This window comes from Anomaloglossus baeobatrachus (genome assembly GCF_048569485.1).
Source record: "Anomaloglossus baeobatrachus isolate aAnoBae1 chromosome 5 unlocalized genomic scaffold, aAnoBae1.hap1 SUPER_5_unloc_6, whole genome shotgun sequence".
NCBI classification, from domain to species: Eukaryota; Metazoa; Chordata; class Amphibia; order Anura; family Aromobatidae; genus Anomaloglossus; species Anomaloglossus baeobatrachus.
The window spans coordinates 774238-793240 of record NW_027441810.1 but is presented as its reverse complement, the minus strand read 5'-3'; the positions used below and the strand labels follow the sequence as shown (position 1 = coordinate 793240).

Here is a 19003-nt window from a genome sequence, read left to right as displayed (position 1 = left end):
GTATCAAAACTATTCAAAAATATTCCGAAAGGCTCTCAAAAGGGCTAACAGTGTGCCAGCTAAAAAAGAAAATTAATATTCACTGCTCCCCACGCCATAATCACGCCCAGCACCAACCATGAGGTGGGCGGTATTGTTAGCGTGGGGAGAAGTGAATATTCATTATCTTTCATATCGGGTACACATGATCACCCAGCCGCCGGCTTACTGCTGTGGCTGGACAATCACGTGTGTCTACTATTAGAAAATGAATATTCACTGCTCCCCAAGCGCAAAATCCCGGCTGTGGGGAGCAGTGAATATTCTGGCAGCTTACGTCTGTGTCTAACTGGGGGCGCATGGCAGTAATGTCATGTGCTTCTCCGCTTACATGCTGAAGTCACTTGCCAGCATCAGAAGAGAACACCGTGCACAGGGAGAGCAGAGGGATGGTGAGTATAATCATTTATTTTCTTATGAGTGCAGCATGATGAGAAAATATATACAAGAATGGGCCCAAGATGAGGGTCATATATAAAGGATATAGACATATACAGTAGGACAAGGGACATATATACCAGGATGGGCAACATATATACCAGGATGGGATAAAGATGGGCAACATATATACCAGGATGAAAGACATATATACGAGTATGGGAGACACATATACCTGGAAGGGGCCTAGAATGGGGGACATTAGTACAGAATTGGGGGATTTTATCCCCGTAACAGTGTCAGTAGAAAATCCCCCCCCCCCCCAACAGTATCACATTTTTTGCATGAATCATTTTCCCTATTTTCCTACTTCAAAACCTAGGTGCGTCTTATGGTCCAAAAAATATGATACGTTTAAAAAGAAAAAGTGTTCTTTCCCTCACCAATTCTTACTTGAGCAATTGTAGATGATTTTTGGATAAATCCCTTTGAATTATAATACATCATGATGGCTTCTTCCGTGTGACTCATCTGACAACAGGACCTGATTAATGATAAAAAACATTTAGCAAATTCTGAAAGCAAGAATGGCTGCTCCGCTCTGTTGGTTTTCTGATAGTCGGCAAAAATTGATTTACCAGTTAAGCATTTCAAATATTCACAACATGAAAAAGGTTCCTTCCCTGTGTGGCTTCTTGACATGTTTAACAAAATCTGATTTCTGAGAATTACATTTTCCACATTCAGAACTTAAAAATTGTTTCTTTTGTGTGATATTTTTGATGGTAAACAAGACTTAATTTCATAGTAAAACATTTAACACATTATGGGCATAAAAACGGCTTCTCCCCTGTATGAGATTTTTGATGCCTAACAAGATCTGATTTCTGAATAAAACATTTCCCACATTCTGAACATGAAAATGACTTCTCCCCTGTGTGAGATCTTTGATGCACAACAAGATTTGATTTCTGAATATAACATTTCCCACATTCTGAACATGAAAATGGCTTCTCCCCTGTGTGAAGTTTTCTATGGTCAACAAGACTTGATTTCTTAGTAAAACATTTAGCACATTCTAAGCATGAAAATGGCTTTGCCCCTGTGTGAGATCTTTGATGCATAACAAGATATGATTTCTGAGTAAAACATTTACCACACTCTGAACATGAAAATGGCTTCTCCCCTGTGTGAAGATTTCCATGGTCAACAAGACTTGATTTCCTTTGAAAACATTTCCCACACACTGAACATGAAAATGGCTTCTCCCCTGTATGGGATCTTTGATGTCTAACAAGGTCTGATTCACAAATAAAACATTTCCCACATTCTGAACATGAAAATGTCTTCTCCCCTGTGTGAGATCTTTGATGCACAACAAGAGTTGATTTCCGAATAAAACATTTCCCACATTCTGAACATGAAAATGGCTTCTCTCCTGTGTGAAGATTTCCATGGTCAACAAGATCTGATTTCCTTTGAAAACATTTCCCACACTCTGAACATGAAAATGGCTTCTCCCCTGTATGGGATCTTTGATGTCTAACAAGGTCTGATTCACGAATAAAACATTTCCCACATTCTGAACATGAAAATGGCTTCTCCCCTGTGTGAGATCTTAGATGCACAACAAGAGTCGATTTCCGAATAAAACATTTCCCACACTCTGAACATGAAACTGGCTTCTCCCCTGTGTGAGATCTTTGATGCACAACAAGATTTGATTTCCGAATAAAACATTTCCCACACTCTGAACATGAAAATGGCTTATCCCCTGTGTGAGATCTTTGATGCTCAAGAAGATTTGATTTCTGAATAAAACATTTCCCACACTCTGAACATGAAAATGGCTTCTCACCTGTGTGAGATCTTTGATGCACAACAAGATTTGATTTCCGAATAAAACATTTCCCACACTCTGAACATGAAAATGGTTTCTCCCTGGTAGGAGCAGTTTCGTATTCGACATCCCTTCTGTAACTTTTATTTTGCTTACATTTCTGTGATAAATCGGAATTTTGGACTTTTTTGAAAAGATCAGATGATAGAGATTTCCTAGGAAGGACTGAAGATATATCTGGGACAACAGCATGCTCTTCATATGCATCATGTGTGATACTTTCATCATCTGTTATAAATTCTGAAGATATTAGAGGTCCATCTAAACTTCCAGTATAGTCATCTGCTAAAAATAAACACAATATGTCCGAGATGCGGGAGAGACGGTGCTGATTTCTGGCACATGATATGGGATTGCCGGGTTATCCTCTCCTATTGGAGCGAGATCATAATGACTCTTTCCGCCATATTTCAAAAAGCGGTTGCTATGTGCCCAGTCCTATGTCTATTTGGGGTGGTAGATGCACGCTCCTGGTCCCAAGATGAGAGTCTATTAATAAAGAAGGTTCTTTTTCTGGCCCGGAAAGGCATTATACTAAATTGGATGAGCACTCATTCCCCAACTAGAGCCTCTTGGATTGCATTGGTAAACGCAATAATCCCGTCAGAGCAATTTGTTTACAAGTCAAGAGGCTCCCCAATTAAATTTGACAAAATCTGGGGTAGATGGATGAGGTCGCCCTTGACTGGCGGATCTCCTGGTTCTCTTGCTGATAACCTACAATCGGTATTATTGCAATAGCCAGTAGTGCCCTGAGATGCAGAAAGGAGACACATGTGATCCGTGATGCAATATATGAGGGATACCACGAGTTCCCCGAAGCTTGGGTTGCTCTCTCCTGGACGATATGGGTTCTCTTGCCTTGAGTTGGATGTGTCTCGCGAACTAATACCTTTGCTAGGTTTGATGCTATTTGGATATGCTGAAAATAATGGACGTAGATTTGATTGTTGTTACTTTATTATTCTGATATACAACCAGTTTACTTGTACACTGTCTCACTGAACAATTTGCTGATTTATTCTTGTTTGTAATGCTTTACTTAACTTTCAATAAAACGAGTTTAAAAAAAAAAATAAACACAATATTATTATTTTATAATGAAATTATCTTGAAAGTACAATTATTTTTTTAAACCATATTTTGAATCTGTTGTCCAATTTCGACTTCTAAAGCCTGCTTTACACGTTGCAATTTCGCATACGATATCGTATGCGATTTGCAACACCCCCATCGTATGTGTGGCACGTTCAATTTGTTGAACGTGCCGCACAAACGATTAACCCCCGTCACACATACTTACCCGTCCATACGACCTCGATGTGGGCGACGAACGTCCACTTCCTGGAGTGGGAGGGACGTTCAGCGTCACATCGACGTCACGCGGCAGCCGGCCTATAGAAGCGGAGGGGCGGAGATGAGCTGGACGTAAACATCCCACCCACCTCTTTCCTTCCACATTGCCGACTGGAGCCGCGGGAGGCAGGTAAGATCTGTTCAATGTTCCCGGGGTGTCACACACTGCGATGTGTGCTGCCTCGGGAACATTGAACAACCCGACGTGCAATTCGTCAAGATTCAACGACGTGTATGCGATGAACGTTTTAACGTTCAATCGCAATCGCACGTACCTGTCACACACTACAATGTACCTTACGATGCCGGATGTGCGTCACTTACGACATGACCCCGCCGACACATCGTAAGATATATTGTAGAGTGTAAAGCGGGCTTAAAGCCTGCTTTACACCTTGCAATTAAGCATACGATATCGTATGCGATCGTACCCGCCCCCATCGTATGTGCGGCACGTTCAATTTGTTGAACGTGTCGCACAAACGAATAACCCCCGTCACACGTACTTACCCGTCCATACGACCTCGATGTGGGCGGCGAACATCCACTTCCTGGAGTGGGAGGGACGTTCGGCGTCACATCGATGTCACGCGGCAGCCGGCCAATAGAAGCGGAGGGGCGGAGATGAGCGGGATGTAAACATCCCGCCCACCTCCTTCCTTCCGCATTGCCGGCGGGAGCCGCAGGACATAGGTAAGATCTGTTCATCATTCCCGGGGTGTCAAATACTGCGATGTGTGCTACCCCGGGTACGATGAACAACCTGACGTTCAATTTTTAGGAAATGAACGACGTGCATGCGATGAACGTTTTACCGTTCAATCGCAATTGCACGTAGATGTTACATGCTACAATGTTACTTACGATGCCGGATGTGCGTCACTTACGACGTGACCCCGCCAACACATCGTAAGATATATTGTAGCGTGTAAAGCGCCCTTAAGGCTATGGGCCCACGGGACAACATACCCGCGGAGTTTGCTGCGGACAACCCGTGGATTTATCTGGATTTTCCAGATAAATTTGCAGGTTTATGCAAGTACAGACACTCCCCATGTTATCCTATGGGATTTGGGGAGTGCTGTATCAATGCTGCGGTATGTGCGGCTACAGAATATGTTGCAGCCGCAGGTAACTGCATGTCAATTATTCATGCGGAAATATCTGCGGATGTGCTGCCTTTCCGCTATGGAGATAGAGGGCGGGACTTCCGCGGGTATTTCCGCACTTGTCCCGCAGGTTTACCGCAACAAAAATGCTTGAATCCCACAGCAATGGATAGCTGTAGATTCCGGGGAGCAGCTGCGGTAAACCTATGGACATACCTGCGGCAAATTCCGCAGGTTCGTTGTCCCGTGGGCACAAGGCCTAACATTTACATCTTCGTTAATTCGGATCTCCCATTCCTAGCACCAGTTCTCTGGAATGTGCTGCAGTAAATAATTTGATTGATTGTGACAATGTGACTGCAGGATGATAATGAGGGACAGGGGCTCCTATACTGTCCCTTACACTGGGGGACCCTAAGTTATTCCTAACCTGTGGATTACCCCTGAAGATGGAGATGCCGGAGTCTCGTGCCTTACTATTCTCCTGACAAGATCTAATCTGTTATCCCCCCAGGGAAGGAAGGGGCAGGAATAGGATGGAAAAACAGATTAAAACAGATGGGAAACACAGATTAAGGCCTGTTTCACACGTCAGTGATTCTGGTACGTTTGTGCTTTTTTTTTTTAAACGTACCAGAATCACTGACATACGCAGACCCATTATAATGAATGGGTCTGCTCACACGTCAGTGATGTTTCACTGACCATGTCTCCGTGCAGCGTTCACGCGTGTCCGTGATTGCCGCACGGAGACATGTCCATTTTTTTCTGGCATCACTGATGTCCCACGGACCATGCAGTGGTGTGATCCGTGAAACACGTGCCAGAAAAAAACGTGCTTTTAAAATAAAAAACATTTTTACTCACCCGGCTCCAGCGATGTCCTCTGCAGCCCGTGCAGCTTGCTGCTTCAGAGCCGGCTCATTACTGTCGCGCATATTCATGATGCACGACACAGCCGACCTGGAAGCAGCTGCTGCGGGGGTCAGCGCCGGCCAGATGCTGCATCGCGGGAGCGATCAGCACCATGGAGAGCGGGAGCGGGCACAGGTGAGTTGATTTCTAAGTGCAATCACGGGCCACGGAGAACGGAGCCCGGATTGCACTTAGACAACCCACGTGTGCCGTAATTCACGGCACATGGAGGGACATGTGCGTGTTTTACACGCCAGTGAAAAACGTCAGTGTTTTTCACTGACGTGTGAAACGGGCCTAAGACAGTAGGGACACATTGCAAGCTTATAGAAATAAACAGTGAGACACTCAGGAGAAAAGCAATAGCAGGAAAGCAGCAACAAAAAAGATAACAAAGGTTAACGACACAACAGTTCACAGTAATAATGCACAACAAGTACCGATAATTCTGGATCACAACACCTCACCAGACCAATATAGGTAAACAATAGCTGGTATTAATGAGATAGTCCAGCCAGCATATACAGAAAGGGAGAGACCGATACTTTCTCCTCTACAGCATGTGATCAAAGACATTAACAAGCATCCCAGCAGAGAATAAATCTTACTAGCCTGCCCAAGCCCGTGGTTCCTCGCCTGCATCTTCCTGCGCTGCTCACAGACATCAGAGAAGATAACATGCAGAGTACCAGAATCTATCATTTCACAGATCCTGACGCCATCATGAAAGTTGTCAAAACCTACTAAAATCTCCTTGTTACATTGATCCACAACATGGACAATTTCAAAGAGGTTTTTTTTTTCAAAGACGAAAATAAAATAGTTAGGGACATATGCCAGATGTATAACGGGGTTGTCCGAGACTGTAAGGTTGACGGCCTATCCTAAGGCGGGCTTTGCACGCTGCGACATCGCAGGCCGATGCTGCGATGTCGCACGCGATAGTGCCTGCCCCCGTCGCAGGTACAATATCGAGTGATACCTGGCGTAGCGAAAATTATCGCTACGCCAGCTTCACACGCACTCACCTGTCCTGCGACCGTCGCTCTGGCCGGCGACCCGCCCCCTTCCTAAGGGGGCGGGTCGTGCGGCGTCACAGCGACGTCACACGGCAGGCGGCCAATAGGAGCGGAGGGGCGGAGATGAGCAGGATGTAAACATCCTGCCCAGCTCCTTCCTTCCGCATATCCTACGGAAGCCGCGGTGACGCCGGTAGGAGATGTTCCTCGCTCCTGCGGCTTCACACACAGCGATGTGTGCTGCCGCAGGAACGAGGAACCACATCGGACCGTCGCGTCAGCGTAATTATGAATTACGCCGACGCTGCAACGATGATACGATTACGACGATTTTGCGCTCGTTAATCGTATCATCAAGGCTTTACACACTACGATGTTGCATGCGATGCCGGATGTGCGTCACTTTCAATTTGACCACACCGACATCGCACCTGCGATGTCGTAGTGTGCAAAGTACCCCTTAGGCTTTGTAACCAAAGCAGGTAGCAGGGTCTTGCGGTTTGTGCAGATAAACAGTACAACTCCAATTCGTCAAGACCGGCGATGAACACTGAAAAATGATGTCAGGGACTGGAGTGAGATTTCTGGCATAGGGAACACCGCAGTTTGTTATCAATTAGAGAAGCGGTGGCATCACACCCTTCTTCTGGCCAAGCTCTGCCCATTTTGGTAAAGCTGGTTAAAATTGGCATGAAACCTCCAAAAGTCACAATTGTTTTCACAACTCTGTGTTGCACAAACTTTTTTGAGAACGTTTAAAGTGATTTATGCCAGAATTCTGCCATAATTGCTCTCATGAATCAGGGTCTAGGTGTAAAATCTCCTTCTGTAGGGGGTCTCCATTCCTTCCAGGGTAGTTTGCCAGTAGTTCACATTCTCTACAGCAATAATGTTATTACATCTTCTTTAGTAGATGAAAACTTTTACATCTCAGTGTGCGGCTGTAACTCTGCCCCCATTTTGGCAAAGCTGGTTAAAAATGGTGTGAACACTCACACACACACACATACACACACACACCAGCCTGTCTCCTCTTCAGCTTTAGACTCCTGCAATTAAGAGACCTTTGGTCACATGACGTGATGTCAAAAGGTTCCTTAAGCAGTCCTATAATTGGCATATAAACACTGGGGCCCCTAGGAGAATAAGGGCCCTGTGCAATTGCCCAGTTTGCTCTCCTTTTCCCCTAATACCAGTCCTGCATTCCAGCCTGTGTCCTGTTCAGTTTAGACTCCTGCAATTAAGAGACCTTTAGTTACATCATGTCACATGACTTTGAAGTCATCAAAGGTCCTTAACCTCTTCACGACAGAAGACGTACTGGGTACATCATGGATCGTCTGAGGTTAATCCCCGCAGCCTGCTGTGGAAAGTTCTCGACGATCCACGCACATATCAGCTGATTTAAACAGCTGACGTGTGCCTGCCAGACGTGAGTGGAATCGCGTTCCACCGGCGCCTATTAACCCCTTACATCTCGGTGTCAAAATCTGACAGCGAGATGTAACAGCGCGCCAACATAAGCATAACTTATCCAATGCCATCAGAAGAATTGTGATGTGATCACGTGACTTCCGATGGTTGCCATGGTAGCACAGGGTCTTGTGATGACTCCTGTAGCCAGGGCTAGATTAAGGTTGGTGGGGGCCCCTGGGTGGAAAATCTGGTGGGGGCCCAATAACGTAAACATTTTTAGCCATAACAGTAGAGCGCGAATTCTAGCATTAGATATAAATTGCTGTTCTGCCGCTTTCAGATTTACAGAACTACAATGCAGATACAGTCCAGGATAACTCAAAGCCGTCCACTTATACACAGAAAGTAGAGTTATTCACATTTTTTTTATTGATCCCTATGTTAAGACAACCAGGGATGGCTCCAGATTTTTGTGGGCCCCGGGTGAAAAAGTCTCAGTCGCCCCATACACACGCAGACACGCACATACAGATACATACATGCATACGTACATATACATATTTGAAGACAAATTCACAAAGATACATATAAACAGACATAATATATGCACAGTCATATACACCAAGAAAAAAGTGTATCAGTTCACCACAACAGGGGAAATTCTTAAGAGGAGAATCCGGATGGTGCTTGCTGGACAAGGAAGGCTGAAGACAATCAATTGAAGGCGGATCCCGGCACAAAACGTCCAAAAAATGGTCAGAAGTATAAATAAAACTTCACATTTATTCAGAAAATAAACGCAGTATAAAATAAGCTCCTCCGATCAATGTGTTTCAGACACGATCGTCCTCAGTCATGAATCATGACAAGAAAATGATTCATGATCATGACTAAGGACGATCGCATCTGAAACGCGTTGATCGGAGGAGTTTATTTTATACTGCTTTTATTTTCTGAATAAATGTGAAGTTTTATTTATACTTCTGAACATTTTTTGGACGTTTTGTGCCGGGATCCGCCTTCAGTTGATTGTCTACAGTCATATACACTGACATACATCGATACATACATCATACATACAGAAACAGACGCATTAGAGGTATTAATATGGGGAAGTCACCAGCAGCCTCACTCACCTCCCTGCTTGTTTCCGTCCAGCTCCTCCAGGGTATGTGGCTGTGCCGCACTGATTGGTGGCCATCACTATCAGACATGGCTGCACACTGACACTGCACTGCTGTATATACATCACAGGAGGGGCTGAGGGCTACAATATATACATTACAGGAGGGGCTGGGGGCATAAACATTACTGGGGGGGCAAAGATGTTACTAGAGTGGCAAACCGCTCTGGGGGCATACACAGTACTGGGATGGGTGGCATAGCGCTCTGGGGGACCAATGCAGTTCTGGTGGGACCGCACAGATAGCTCTGGGGGGCAGCACACACAGCTCTGATGCATACATGCACAGTCACACAGCTCTGCTTCACATACACACACACACTCACACATCCTGATAGCACTGTTGCACACATCTCTGCTGCAGATGTACAGACACAGCAGCACACACAGCTCTGCTGCCTTCATGCACACTGCACTACTACACACAAAGCACTGGTATATACATACACAAACAGAAGTCTGCTGCCCAAAGAGTAAATACTGTATAGACACAGCTCTGCTGCCTATGTACAACACTGCAATACACAAAGTACTACTGTATATGTAAGGGGTGGACAGACCCCTCACAGAGAAGCCTAGTTAACCCGGAAACGTTATTAATAAAAATGTTTTATATTTTATGTATGTATGTTGAGTTAGGGTACCCCCCTAGTGGCTGGGTGGGATGGCTGTCACCACATTGGGAAGGAGGAGCCGGCAGTTTAGGAGGGAAGAAAGTGTGTAACACAGGCAGTTGTCTCTGGGACAGGAAAGAAGAAGGAACAGCCAGGGGCAGAGTGTGGCAGCTGAAGTTCAGGGAAGCCGGAGAGGACAGGAGCGGGCGGAACCTCGTAGGGTGAAGCAGTCCGTTGTGGGTCCGGGCTGTGGGTAGCCAGAAGTGGGAGCCGGGCGAAGAGGAGTAGTCAGGCAAGTCACCCACTTGAGGGGACGCTAGGGCAGGCTTTCCCTCAGCTAAAGGAAGCGCCACAGCACTGTGTTTTGTTACTGCCAAGTGTGGAGAATTGCGAAGAATAAAACATGTTTGTTATTTGCATTGAACCATGCCTGAAGAGTATTTGTGCGCCGGACAACACCTGCACCACCACACTCTGCCCCACCAAGGCACCTCCTGTCCCCCCAGTGACGGCGACGCCAGGGGTAAGCCTGACAGAAGGGGCCACGACTACAAGGCCGGAGGCACCCCTGGCACCCCGTTACATTTGGCGTAGTCGGCAGGATCCGGATCATATGCAAGGGGACCCGCTCCAAGAAGATGGAGACCAAGTGGTGCCAAGGGCCCCTGATCCGGACTTTCAGCGAAGATTTCCAGTCCCATGGTGGGAAGAAGAAACAGTGCCTGAGGCGTTGGACCGGGCACAAGATGGCGGCAAGGTGGCCGTCGTCTGTGAAGAAACAGAAAGCGCGCGAAAAATTGCCGCCAAAAGAAGAGCCTGGGGCTGGCCGGTGCCGAAAAAGAAGTTCGGAGTACTTCGCCCAAAGAGGGGAGGTGCCGGTCCCAGGGCACGAACAAAGACATGTACAGTGGGCGGTGTTGTAAGAAGAAAGAAGTGCCGTCGCGGAGGGGTCGATCTGTGGTGTGAGACTAAGGGTGGAGCATCCTCAAGAGCGGGAAAAGTGAGCCCGCCTCCACTTCCTCTAGTCTCGCCACTGACCCTGACGCCATTACTGAGGACTTGCGCTGAAGAGAAAATGGAGAATCTGGACGAGAGCCATCAGAAGCAGATGGTGTCTGCGGAGGGATTCCCTGCCTACTTGCCGGCTGTACCCGGAGGACTGGGACGAGCCACCAGGGTGACTTGGCTCACGACGTGGGACGCGGAGACCGGTGCGACCACCACAGAGGTCCGGGCGACCTACGCCGCCCAACTACCGTCGGGGAGCCGGATGCTGGGAGCCCCATATCCCTGCCCAGAGGGACCCCCGCCAGCCGCGGTGGGGTCTGAAACACCTAGTCAAATCCGGGCTCCGGCGGAGACATACGCTCGGAAATTGGAGAGAGACGACTGGGGTTTCTACTGGGATCCGGTGCTGCCGTCTCCCCTACCGACCCGAAGATCCCCGTCACCTGAGCCGGACCCAGTGCAAGAGCGGCTGCTCGCTGAAACCGTCGCCCGGGAGATCATGGCGGGTCCCCGCGGCGAAGAGTTTGAGGGCCAGGATACCACCGGAGTGGTCGTCAAATTCAATCAGAGAGAGGGATATGGCTTTATCCGAGATGGAGAAACCGGTGACGATTATTTTTACAATCGCGTCAACCTGGATACAGAAGGCCTCCCACAGCGACTGCATACCCTGTACCCAGGGGAAAAGGTACGATTTCTGAGGGAAGTGGGCTGCCGGGGCTTGTTTGCGGTGGGGGTGCATCGTACGGCCACCGAGCAGGAGGCTGCCCAATGGCAGCAGGAGGTAGAATGGGAAGAACACCAGGCCCGGCGACAAGCGCAACGAAGACCGGTGCTGGCTGAAGCCTCCCGACCCCGACATACCGTAGCTGTAGCTCCGGCAGTCATGCCCGTGCAGAGTACCGACCCGGAGAAGGGAACCTCGCCGGTACTGGCGATTAACCAGAACATTACAACCCATCCGATGATTGTTATGGGCAGCCCGCCACCGTCCCGCGCAGCGACCCCCTCACCTCCGTCAGAGGCTGAGGAGCCCAAGCCGGAGCAGCTCACCAGTCATGAGCCTTTCCGGCGGCTGCGCCGACTACCCGGGCAGTCCCTGTCGGAATATATCCAAGCTCAGAGAGCTGAGTGGCAACGGGCCTACCACCCGGAATAAGCATCAAGACCGGAAGATGGCGGGCCTGTTTTGTTTTGTTTGATGCCGGCGTGTTCAGGCCGGAGAATGTTTTCTGTTCAAGTTGCTGATTCCAGAGAGAGCCTGCTTGCTGGACTGAGCCAGGGGCTCCTCCGCGTCAGGAAAAAGAGAAGTTCCGTGTTCCTGCGTTGACCACCAAAGACCGGGAGCGCTACTAAGCCTCCGGGCACACCAAAGACCGGGAGAGCTGCTACGCCTCCGGGCACACCAAAGACCGGGAGCGCTGCTAAGCCATCGGGGGCTGGACAGGTTCGCAGTTGATTGAACACGTTTTGTGTGGTTTTAAAAGTTGTAATTTTAGAATTGGAGCCTTGCCGGGAGGCTCAGGCTTAAAGAGGGGAGGTGTGTAAGGGGTGGACAGACCCCTCACAGAGAAGCCTAGTTAACCCGGAAACGTTATTAATAAAAATGTTTTATATTTTATGTATGTATGTTGAGTTAGGGTACCCCCTAGTGGCCGGGTGGGATGGCTGTCACCACATTGGGAAGGAGGAGCCGGCAGTTTAGGAGGGAAGAAAGTGTGTAACACAGGCAGTTGTCTCTGGGACAGGAAAGAAGAAGGAACAGCCAGGGGCAGAGTGTGGCAGCTGAAGTTCAGGGAAGCCGGAGAGGACAGGAGCGGGCGGAACCTCGTAGGGTGAAGCAGTCCGTTGTGGGTCCGGGCTGTGGGTAGCCAGAAGTGGGAGCCGGGCGAAGAGGAGTAGTCAGGCAAGTCACCCACTTGAGGGGACGCTAGGGCAGGCTTTCCCTCAGCTAAAGGAAGTGCCACAGCACTGTGTTTTGTTACTGCCAAGTGTGGAGAATTGCGAAGAATAAAACATGTTTGTTATTTGCATTGAACCATGCCTGAAGAGTATTTGTGCGCCGGACAACACCTGCACCACCACACTCTGCCCCACCAAGGCACCTCCTGTCCCCCCAGTGACGGCGACGCCAGGGGTAAGCCTGACAGAAGGGGCCACGACTACAAGGCCGGAGGCACCCCTGGCACCCCGTTACATATACACACACACACACACACACAACTCTGCTGCCCAAAGAGTACGTATTCACACAGCTCTATTGCACACACAGCTCTGTGAACACACACAGCTCTGCTGCTCTTACACGCTGTTTTAATTATCTCCTTTTTATACAAGGGTTGTAGCTTGTGCTGGGGGCAGTTGAGATACTGTATGTGCACACACAGATTTGGGGGGCCACACACAGCTCAAACACCCCCCCACCTTCTTATAATATACACAGCCCCTCAGCCCCTAATAATATACCAAGGTACAGACCCTGTTTTAGCCATCCATCCAGACCACCACAATGCACAGTATAGCAGACCTCGACCCCTCTTACCAGCTGTCATCACACATCGATCTTACCAGCCTCTGACTGGCCAGGAGCTCCATGTCGAGTAGAGAAGCCATGAATCACAGCACAGGAGGAGGAGAGTGCGGACCTGCACTGAGCTCTGCAGGTCTTATCTGGACAGCAGAGAAGACGCCGGGATCCTCTTCACATGATCTGCCAGGACCTGAACACGCACAGCGTGCTGCGTAGCCACGTCTGAAGCGGCTAGACAGTGCGCTCGGTGAAGAGGGGCCGGCCGGGGCTTAATAAACTTATGACGGCCCTGGTGGTGGGGGCCCCCTTAGAAGCTCTTGTGGTGGGGTGCCGGGGCTGGAGCCCTGCCTGCCCCGCCTATGATACGGCCCTGCCTGTAGCTATCATGAGTTACTTTCTCTCACTGCCGGCAGACAGACGTGTGTGAGAGTAAAGCAGCATTTCTCCAGATCTCAGCTGTGTAGCTGTGATCTGGAGAAATGGAAGAGCGATCAGACAGCTGATCGTTATAGTCCCCCAAGAGGCTAGTAAAATCCAAAAAATAAAAGTAAAAAAAAACAACTTAAAAATTCAAATCACCCTACATTCGGTCCATTGAAAACTAAAGAATTAAAAAAATAAAAAAAATACACATATTTAATATCGCCACAATCAGAAACGCCGGATCTCTCAAAATATAAAATCAATCAATCTGATTGGTAAACGGCATAGCGGCAAACACATTTTTTAACCCCTAAGATAAAAGTAAACCTATACATATTTGGTGTCTACAAACTCGTACTGACCTGAGACATCACACCGACATATCAGTTTTACCGTATAGTGAACATGGTGAATAAAATATCCCAAAAATTATTGTGCGATTGCCCTTTTTTTGCAGTTTATCCGCACTTGATATTTTTCCAATACACTATATGGTAAAACTTATGGTTTCATTTAAAACTACATAAACTACAATCCCTTATGTAGAAAGATTGACAGAAAAATAAAAAAAGTTATGGCTCTCGAAAGAAGTGGAGCAAAAAACCCCCACAAAAAAACGGAAAATCGCCCAGGGTTAAACAATCAACCTTAGAATACATCTGATAGGGTCCCTGAAAAACTGGGAAATCTGAAAAATTGCGCATTTTGACTCCTTCCAACGCTGGCCCTGACTGTAACTAGGGCTTATTCTTAGAGTAGGGCATATATTTCAAGCATTCTCCATAAATCCCATAAAATAATGCTTGGGCTTATTTTCGGGGTAGGTCTTATTTTCAGGGAAACAGGGTATTCATAAACCCTTTTCAGGTCTTTGAGTTGCCTTCATAATGTCATAGAGAAGACACTAGAAACAAACAGCAGAAGAAGCAGAAGCAAAGAAAATACAGCTGAAAAAAACAGAGCAGAAAACCTAAAAATGTAAACACAAAATTAGTGCAGAAAGTACATGAGTAGATATCTCTTACTGGATTGAGCTGGAGGAAACACATCCTGAGGAACATCGGGATCTTCTTGTTTACAGTCCTGTGGGAGAAGAGGACGGGGACATCTCTCTGGTGTTGTCCTCTTACTGGATAGAACTGGAGGAGACACATACAGGGACTGAATTCATTCCTTACATACAGATAATTATAGGCCGTGTGTATTTAGTCCTGTCTATTACCTGGTGATGTGAGGGGCTGGGGAACCTCCATCATGGCGTCCTTGTACAGATCTTTGTGTCCTTCTAAATACTCCGACTCCTCCATGGAGAAATAGACGGTGACGTCCTGACACCTTATAGGAACCTGACACATACAATGATACCGTCACCCCCAATCCCTTCATAGCGTTACTGTATAATGTCCCAGCATTCCCAGCAGTGTCACCTCTCCAGTCAGCAGCTCTATCATCTTGTAGGTGAGTTCTAGGATCTTCTGGTCATTGATGTCCTCATGTATCGGGGGGTGAGGTGGAGGCCCCGTGATTGGGCTCAGGGGTCTTCCCCATCCCTCAGACACAGGGGCCTGACAGCGCTCACTAGAGGTCTTCTTCACTACTGTGTAATCCTGGTTATGGAGAGACACAGTAATAAATCTCACTCCAGACATTTCCAGAGCCCTCACCTCTCCAGTTCTGTCCATCTGTTATTCCCATAGATAAGAATGATGTAATGTGACGTCATCAGAATCTCTCACCTCTCCAGTAAGCCGGAAGAGGATCTCCAGGGTGAGGTGTAATATCCTCTCCGCCATCTTGTCCCTGTCCATATCCATCCTTGAAGGGTCAATCAGGAGAATTCTCTTATATAGAAGATCTCCACTGAGAGGATCCGATATTGTAGGGACCTGAATGGGGAGAAGATGACGATGTAACATCATAAAGAATCCGGTGTAACAATTACTGGAGATAACCGTTCACTAGATAGGGATCATTGCCGCGCTGCCATGAGGAGTCCAGACTTAACTCTGCTGCCCCATTACAGTGAATGGATCTTTTGGGGGTTTCATCGGAATCATGTCATTTGAAGAATTACATGTAAACCTGTCATGCTAATAGGTTGAGGAGAAGGGCGTAACCTCACTGCGCCCTGAACCAGGCTTATCCGGAGGGGCATGATTAAGTGCATACCCAGTCATCACCAGAGCCTCTGAGGTTGGACTTTGTTGACAGTAGGCACCAGTTACCAATACAGGGCAGTCCCTAGTTGTTGTTTTTCACCAAGAAGCTGAGTGGTGTATCATGAGAAAGATGGCATGGGAACCACTGCCTCTAGGGAAGAACAGGAAGGATAAACCCTATCACTTACTCTGAGCAACCCTGTCTTACTCTAATCACAACCGTATCTAGTGAGCAGGGCAGGAGGAACACTAGTCCTCCTGTATAATAATGACACAAAAGGAAAACGACAGACAAAAGAAAAAGAAACTGCATTCCCAAACAACAGGTGGTGAAAAAGGAGGATGGAAAAAGAAATAAGTAAAAAGGGACATGATCAATAGGAAGACATCAAAGAAAATTTCCAAGCTGCAATCTCCAGGATCAAATTCAAAACAATTTATCTTTCTATGGCTCTCACCTCCATGCCAGGACCATAGAGAAGCAAGTTATCACTGGCAACTACTGAGGTAAAGTGGTGAGAACTTATACCGGGGAAATGAGGGGGGGGGGGGGGTGCAGAAATCAGAACAGCTGAGACAACTCAGGATGGTAAGCCAAGAAAGACACAAGGGTCTGCTTAACCCTAGGAGCGCCAGCACAAGGATAGTCTGCACAGCTAAGTGGAGGGCAAAGCAAATCCAACTAGTGCTGGCTTATGCTGTGACCTTCTGACCCATGGGATAGGGGCGACCTCTCTCTGTCTGATAACCTGGTGTCAAAACCCTGATGTAAGTGTTCAGTGTAGAGAACATGATAAATGTGATCCAAAAGTCACAGACAAATGGAGAAGTCACATCTATGATCAGCTCTAATCCTGCCATCTCCACCGCTCTCATTACACAAGTATAAAGCATATAATACTGGTCGATAAAACAAGACTGAGCACAAGACCTTCACAGCCGTCTACACATCATAGGGAGATTTCATGGCACCTTCTCTCCATCTACCTGATGATCCTGATGAACATCGGGATCTTCTTGGTTACAGTCCTGTGGGAGAAGAGGATGGGGACATCTCTCTGGTGTTGTCCTCTTACTGGATAGAACTGGAGGAGACACATACAGGGACTGAATTCATTCCTTACATACAGATAATTATAGGCCGTGTGTATTTAGTCCTGTCTATTACCTGGTGATGTGAGGGGCTGGGGAGCCTCCATCATGACGTCCTTGTACAGATCTTTGTGTCCTTCTAAATACGCCCACTCCTCCATGGAGAAATAGACGGTGACGTCCTGACACCTTATAGGAACCTGACACATACAATGATACCGTCACCCCTGATCCCTTCATAGCGTTACTGTATAATGTCCCAGCATTCCCAGCAGTGTCACCTCTTTAGTCAGCAGCTCAATCATCTTGTAGGTGAGTTCTAGGATCTTCTGGTCATTGATGTCCTCATGTATCGGGGGGGGAGGTGGAGGCCCTGTGATTGGGCTCAGGGGTCTTCCCCATCCCTCAGACACAGGGGCCTGACAGCGCTCACTAGAGGTCTTCTTCACTACTGTGTAATCCTGGTTATGGAGAGACACAGTAATAAATCTCACTCCAGACATTTCCAGAGTCCTCACCTCTCCAGTTCTGTCCATCTGTTATTCCCATAGATAAGAATGATGTAATGTGACGTCATCAGAATCTCTCACCTCTCCAGTAAGCCGGAAGAGGATCTCTAGGGTGAGGTGTAATATCCTCTCTGCCATCTTGTCCCTGTCCATATCCATCCTTCACGGGGCAATCAGGAGAATTCTCTTCTATAGAAGATCTCCACTGAGAGGATCCGATATTATAAGGACCTGAATGGGAAGGAGATGAGCCCATATGGAAAATTAATGGAGATAAGGGAGGTGAGATATCATTTGAGTACTAACAAATATTCAACATGAAATGTGCTATGTAATAACAGTAGGAAAAAAACAAAGTATCATATCAGATGGGAGATAAGTCGCCTCCCCCGGTCCCCCAATGTGGCCAAAATGCCTCCTCACCCGATCATCTAAAATGGATCATCCTTCTCCTCTGAGTTCTGTCATATCTGTCAGATGCGACATCAAAGTTCTCCCCAGGTCCAACCAGGTCACCCCATGTGCAGAGCGGCTCTCAGCCGGCTCCCTGCTAGTAGTGACACTGAGTTCACTGCAGCTCACACTGCCATGCTGTGGACCCGGGGAGTGTGAGTGCAGTAGCACCCACACTCCTCCCACGGAAGGTTTGCACTTCCAGAAAATGGGGGATACATTCTCAAAGTGTGCCATCCATATTCTGGAAGGTACAAAGTCGTCGTAGGACGTCCAAAATGGATTACGGCGGACCAGATATTTTTTACTTTTCAATCAATTGCTGAAAGAGCCAGGAATGTGTTGGGGAGTGTTTTTTACAAATAATTTTTTTTTTCTTTTTTTTATTACTCACTAGGTTAGTGATGTCAAGTATCTGATAGATGCCGTGACATCATTAACCCTAACCCCAACAACCCCATTTACAGTACAGAACTAAAGTTTGGACACACCTTCTCATTCAAAAGAGTTTTCTTTATTTTCATGATTCTTAAAATTGTAGATTCACATTGAAGGCATCAAAACTATGAATTAACACATGTGGAATGAAATACTTAACAAAAAAGTTTGAAACAACTAAAAATATCTTATATTATAGGTTCTTCAAAGTAGCCACCTTTTGCTTTGATTACTGCTTTGCACACTCTTGGCATTCTCTTGATGAGCTTCAAGAGGTAGTCACCGGAAATGATCTTCTAACAGTCTTGAAGGAGTTCCCAGAGATAGGCCAGGTCATCTGGTGTAGCATCCCATCACTCTCCTTCTTAGTCAAATAGCCTTTACACAGCCTAGAGGTGTGTTTGGGGTCATTGTCCTGTTGAAAAATAAATGATGGTCCAACTAACCTCAAACCGGATGGAA

The 19003-nt window shown here is 47.2% G+C and overlaps 1 pseudogene; it reads right to left on the bottom strand.

The window, feature by feature from the left end:
- Window positions 1–1160: 1160 nt before the first annotated feature.
- LOC142259296 (uncharacterized) lies at window positions 1161–17589 on the bottom strand (annotated as a pseudogene).
- Window positions 17590–19003: the final 1414 nt, after the last annotated feature.